The following is a 7126-nucleotide window of genomic DNA, read 5'->3' on the forward strand; positions in this document are numbered from 1 at the left end:
GATTTGATTTAGAAGCTTATGGCTGAACATCTTTAATTAGTTGTTTCAGCTCCTGTATCTCATTTGAAGTGTTTGTTCCTTTGACTGGGCCATATCTTCATTTTTCCTAGTGTGACTTGTAATTTTTTGTTGTCTAGTGTGCCAGTTTGGATGTATTATGTCCCCCAAAATGACATGTTCTTTGATACAATCTTGTGGTGGCAGATGTATTAGTGTTGATTAGGTTGGAGTCGTTTGATTGCATGTTTCCATGGAGATGTGACTCTATCAACTATGGGCGAGAACTTTGATTCGATAATTTCCGTGGAGGTGTTACCCCACCCATTCAGGGTGGGTCTTAATTGAATCACTGGAGTCATAAAAGTGTTCACAGACAGAAGGAGGTGCTGCAGCTGAGAGACACATTTTGGAGATGGCCATTGAAAGCAGACTTTCACTCTAGAGAAGCCTAAAGAGGAAAAAAAGCCCCAAGAGCAACATTTTGAAGAATGCACAGGAGCTGAGAGAACTGGAACACAACCCTGGATCAGTAGGTGCCAGCCATGTGCCTTCCCAGCTAACAGAGGTTTTCTGGACACCATTAGGCATCCTTCAGTGAAGTTACCTTATTGTTGATGCCTTACCTTGGACACTTTATGGCCTTAAGACTGTAACTTTGTAACCAGATAAACCCCCTTTATAAATGCCAATCCATTTCTGGTATTTTTGCAAATGGCAGCATTAGCAAACCAGAACATCTAGGCATCTGGTTTCCTTGATTACCTCAGTCAGATTTTCCCAGACCAGATGGGCCCAGGTCTCAGGAGGATGGTGTAATCAGTATCAGGTTTCCTTGAGGATGAGACCCAGCAGGTTGTCAGACTTTCTGTGAGGCCTCTAGACTCTGTGCTTTTCCTATCCTGCCCTGCAGGTGGCACGTTAGCCCACAGCTCCCCCTGGTGTTAACAGGTGCAGTGTCTTTAATTCTCAGAAGACCCTGTCCCAGCCAGGGGCTGAGGGTGTCAGAAGCCAAGCTTAAGCTGTTTCCATCCCAACCAACCAGGCCCTGGGGTCTGAATTCTCTGAGAGAGGGCAGCCACTTGAGCTGGGCCCCACCCCCCCTTAGGAAAGATACCCCTTTAGGGAATTATCTACTTCACTTGACTTATTCCTTTGTCTCTCTCTCTTAACTCCACCCTTGCCTGGGTCAGTGCAGATAATTGAAAATGTCTGAGGCTTTTTCTAATGAGTTACTTAGAATGAGAGAAAAAAAAAAAAGAAAAAATAAATAAATACCCTTTTCAGAGCCAGTCCCAGCCCCCCAGTTTCACTAATTGACCAGAGTTGGTACCCAGTTCTATGTGCCCGTTTTCTTGGGACACAGCCATATTCCAGTATTCTGAACTCAACTGTCTCAAAAAATCTCTGTTTTTATTTATTTATAATTTTTTTCAGTCAGTCCTCCTTCCTCTCTGCTGGGAGAGACCTTGGGATTCCTTTTCTGCTTGCTCCAGGCTTATCTGTGCTCATAGCTTATATTCAGTAGTCCAAATTTGTTAATTAAAACCACAATTGGAGTTTGGTTGAGTTACCTTCCCTTGCACCTAGTAGGCTGCTTCTTTTTCCCACAGTGAAGTGTTCCAACTCAGCCTGCTATGCTGGTGGGGGAGGGGTATCAGCTCTGTACTTTGGGGAGCTTTACTTACAGCCCTATGCTGCAATCTCAGCCATTCCACCCATTCTGGACTGGTGTATAATGTGTGTCCTGTCACAGATGTCCCCCAACAGTTGTTCCAGACTATTTACTAGTTTTTCTTGGCTATTTACTAGAGGACTTAATAAATTCCACACCTCCCTATGCTGTCATCTTGCCCCACCTCCCAATACTTTCACTTTTGCCTTAGATCTCTGAATCCATTCAGAGTCTATTCTGTGTATAGTGTAAGGAATGAATTTAATTTTATCTTTTCCTAAATGGCTATACAGTTGTTCTAATTCCACTTATTTAAAAGCCCATCTTTGCCCCAATGATTCTAGATGCCATCTTTATTATATACTGGATTTCCGTGTATAGTTGGGCTTATTTCTAGACTGCCTATTGTATAATGTGTGTATCTATTTGTATACCAATACTACATTGTTTTAATTATAGGGCTATTGCATTGTTTTACTATCTGGGAGGCCTACACTTTCCCCCCTCATTAGCCCTTCCTTTTCAATGAGTTTTTAAAAGCTCTTCTTGTATGTTCATTTTTCCATATGAACTTTAGTGTAAATTTGTCTAACTTCAGAAAAAATTAAAAGCTTGTCAATGTATTTACTGGTATCACATTAAATCATGAATTAACTTAAGGAGACCTGATCTGTTGATGTTGAGACATCCTAACCAAGAATAAGGGGCATATTTCTATTTAACTAAGTTTATCTCATGTCTTTCAGGAGTGTTTTATAATTATCTTTTCAAAAATTTCTTATTAAATCTGTCCCTATTTTCTTTTTCATTGCTATTGTAAATAGGAATTTTCTCTTCCTTCTACCTTTTAGTTGTTTTTTATTTGTGTGTATGAAAGCTATAGATTTTTTCATGTTAATTTGATATTCTGCTATCTTGCTAAATTCTTTTATTGTTCAAAACTAGTTTATCATTGATTTTCAGAATTTTCCAGGTATCTTATCGTGTCATCTACAAATATAGTTTTAACTCTTTTTCAATTCTTAGGCCTCTTATTGCTTCCTCATGTCTAATATCATTCATTAATATCTCCTGTACAACATTAAATAGCAGTTAAAATAGTAGGCATCCTTGCTTTTTCCTGACCTTAGTGGAAGTGCCACCAGTATTTTCTCATTAAGTGAGATGTTGGCTTTAAGATTGAGGATATTTATATCTTATCATTTAAGGAAGTACTATCCATTCCTATTTTCTTGGGAATTTTTATTAGAAATGGGTATTGAATTTTGGCAAAGGGTTTTTTTTTTCTTTTTTTAAGCAACTATGGAGATAGCATGATTTTTCTTCTTATACCTGTTAATGAGGGTAATTATATTAACAGATTTCCTAACATTGAATCATCTTGGGATTTATGGTGTAAAATTCACTTGGTCATGGTGAACTATTTTTAAATGTCATGTTTCTTAATGTAAAGTTTTGTTTGCCAATATATTATCTAGGAATTTTTGCACTGATATTCATAAGTATTATTGGTCTGTAATTTTTCTTTTTGTACTATCTTTATCAGGGTTATGTATCAATGACAGAGGCTTCATGAAAAGAATGTGGAAGTCTTTCATTTTAGGTATTCTGAAACAACTTACATAGCACTGGTTACATCTAGTCTCTCAATGTTTGGTAGAATTCCTCTGTGAAACCATCTGTGCCTGGTGCTTTTTTGGTGTGACTAGTTCCTTCATATCATTCTCTATTTCTTCAATGGAGATTGGTCAGTTTAAACTTCAAGTCTTTACTGGGATCAGTTTGGGTAAACTAGTTTTTCCTAAGAAATTTTTCATTTCATTTAGATTTTTACATTTATTTGCAGAGACCTGCAAAGCAGGCTTTTATGAGTTTTCCAAAGTCCTTTTTTTATTGACAGGCATTTTCCCCTGGCATTTTTTGTATATTTGTGTTTTTCCCCTTTTTCTCAATTAAATTAGCCAGTAATTTGTCTGTTTTGTTAATTTCTTTCTAAGAAGGAGGATTTATTAATTTTGTTAAATAAATATTTTTCTTTGATTAATTCAAAGACTGATGGGAGAAAGAATCTCAGGCAGCTTCAAATAATTTGAATGGTTCTTATTAATGGCTCCCATACAACAGCTTGGTTCATAATCCTAGAGAAAGGAGGACCCTTCTGAATCTCTAGTGGACTCTGGTTTCTGGTATACTAATGTGCATATTAAGTAATGTAAATGGGCTGGGAACAAGAAGCTTCAGTACCTGAGTCATCCTGATAGTTATCACTGCACTTTAAGAGTAATATAAAGTATGGTAGAATTTCTTCAGAGTCAAAAGTTGCTATCCTTTAGTGGTGAGAAAAAGTTCTCTCCATTTTCAATTTTAGGGACAATGCATTTCTAGATTCTAACATTGAAAATATCCAGGCTTGCTTTCAAATCTGGGTTAAAAGCTTATAAGTGGGCACTAAGATACCTCAATTTCTCAACTTCAGATGTTGCTTTGAGTAAGAGAAATGCCACTCTTCATCTGGTTTCTCACAGACATTAGGACAAACAGATCAAACAGGATGTCCTGTTGACTTTCCCATCTTTGGTGGTCAGGACTCAGCATGATACTTGTAAGAGGAAATCTCTAGTTATCCAGTCTGGACCCCAGAGCGGTGGCATGACTGTGGTACGGCTACACGCCACAGTTTCAGTATGGCCCAAACCTGGACTTTTTGCCAGACCTTTTCTTCAATACAAGGTTGCATGGTCACTTTATCACGTATTTACTGGAAGAGAAGTGATGGAAAGACAAGAATTTGGGGAGTTCTGATAAACTCTTATCTGTCTTTGTTGACAACGAGGTGTCAATAGTTACCAAACAATTCACAGCTTCTCATACTTGAAAAATGTTTGGGTTAGAGCCTAATTTTTTCAAAATTGGAACTTGAGACTTACTTAAAGAAGTCAATGATTTGTCCAAGTTTATGCTATGGCTTAATAATAGTGCCAGGGCTTTCCTAGTTCTTGGCTTCTGGGACTACACATAGTCCTAAGACTACAAAGAAATACAAACACTAATACTCAAGACAGCAGTGTACAGTCCCAGGTTCAAGTTCAGGCTCTGACACAAATTACTTTCTCTAGTCTTCAGGTGCCTTGTGTGTAAAATGGAGACAACTATAGGACCTACCTCCTTCGTGGGATTGGGGAGGATTAAATGAGATAACTCAAATATAACATTCCTAGAACACACAGCATGGCCAAGTGTTCAAAGAATCCTCAGCCCTTATTAATTGATTCTACCTCTATTAATCCAGGAAGCAGGTCAGAATTGCTTGGATGACCATTCGCAACAGTCATCATCACACCATGGAAGACAAAGCTAAGGATGGCCTTTTAATTATGTAAACAGACATATAGACAGATGTGGAGCTTAGAGAGAAAGTTTAACAGATGTTTAAAATATGTCTGGGGCTGTATTTTCACAGGTCACAGACAGAAAACTGCTGAAATTTCACTCGACTGCTCCTTGTTGTCAGATAGGTACAGGCTTATCCAAAGGTGGATGGAGCTCAGGCCACGAAAGAAAGGTGTTCTTTTGGGATACTGAATCGTTAGTTCCCTTTCACGTTACCTTGTAGAGTCCTGCAGTTCAGAAGGCAGGGTCTGGAGCCAGCTTGCTGAGTTCCAATCCCAGCTTTGCCATTTACTAGCAAACGTGGACAAAGGTCTTCACTTCTTTATGCCTTGGTTTCCCACTTGTGAAATGGGGACATAGTATCTACTTATGCCATAGGGTTGTCACAAGATGAAGGAGTTAATGTGTGCGACATGCTGTGAACTGCAGTGCGTGGGTCGCAGACTGCTCGCAGCAGACTGGCTGTCAGTGTCTTGTGTCCACAGGCTCCACTGACTGTGGCCTGCTGACCTTTCCAGTCATTTTCTCACTCCGGCCTAAGGTAGACCATGGAAAGAAAGCTACAAGAAACCTCTCTGCCCATTCATTGCCGTCTCAGGCAACCCCAAAAGTTCAGCAAGGAAACTTGGTATTTGAGCATGGAGCTTAAGAGTTGCTGTGTTCACAACTTCTTTTTTTTACTTGTCCTTTTGTGTGTGCGTGTTTTACTTTCTTCTTAAATACCACATTTGGGAGCTATACCTAAATAGGTACAACACATTACTTTCTGTGCTTTCATTTTTTGGAACCACCATTCTTGAGCTGTTCTTTTAGGAAAAGAACTCCTAAAAATCATCTCTTCCAAAATACAGAAATATATTTTTGAACGAGGAAAGAACCTGTCAGATGAGATGGGCAAAAACTGCAGTGGGTGAGAAATTTCACAACTCAGCTGCAACATTTCAACAGAAGTGATTGAAAAACAAACATTTCAAATGCCTCCGAACCTCCGTGTCTGTCAAGAGGGTCACACCTGGGCCCGTGTAACAAACACCACTTCAGGCAGATAGTTGCATGAATAAATATTGAGGATCTTCTATGAGCCAGGCAATGTGCTGGGTTTCAAGGTACAAATGAAGATGTGAAACCTTCCTTTAAGGAGCTTCCACTCATATAGTGTCCCCCAAATTAAAAACAAAGCACACTGTTTGCTACCTGAAACCTCAAGGTGCTTTTCTGTCCATCTTCTATAAAGATTTCACCACCCAAGGCAAAGTACAGGTCTTAAAGAATGACTTATTCTTGGAATATGGATTAAAATGGAAGAAAAACAGTTTTAGCTTTAATCTGCTAGGCATTTTCAGATGATTTAGGTTTAAAATTCAATTAAATTGGACTTCTGAAATTAATCAGACACATCAACTTTGGTACAAATCACTTCCTTCTGAATTTCAACTTCCTCCCAAATCTCTTTTCTCTTGCTTTCACATTACCTTAGCTAGAATCAAATGGAGGCATTTTCCTTTCCATCCTTACCAATGGGGAACAATGATAAAATATGGGGTATCTTTAAAAGTAAATACGATTTTTGTCAGTAAAGCAGTGGATGATTTTTTGATGTGGAACTAAGAGGTGCCCTGTAGGAGGAGGATGTGTCTATCTATCTCCTGGCAGACTATCTTGCTTTTGGAATGCACTGCCTGCATCTATTCCATTTTTATTTGTGGCATTAGAACTAAATATGTAGTACGCAGAGGTGAAATGCATTAAGAATGGACCTCAGACCCTCGAGCATGGGACTTGCCCTTATGAAGCTCATTACCACAAAGGAGAGTCTAAACTTGTATGTAATGGTGCCTAAGAGTCTCCCCCTGAGTACCTCTTTGTTGCTCAGATGTGGCCGTCTCTCTCTCTAACTGAGCCATCTCGACAGGTGAACTCGCTGCCCTCCCCCATACGTGGGACCCGACTCCCAGGGGTGTAAATCTCCCTGGCAACGCAGAGTATGACTCCCGGGGATGAATGTGGACCCGGCATCATGGGACTGAGAGTATCTTCTTGACCAAAAGGGGGATGCAAAATGAG

This window comes from Choloepus didactylus, chromosome 5 (assembly GCF_015220235.1).
Source record: "Choloepus didactylus isolate mChoDid1 chromosome 5, mChoDid1.pri, whole genome shotgun sequence".
Taxonomy (NCBI): Eukaryota; Metazoa; Chordata; class Mammalia; order Pilosa; family Megalonychidae; genus Choloepus; species Choloepus didactylus.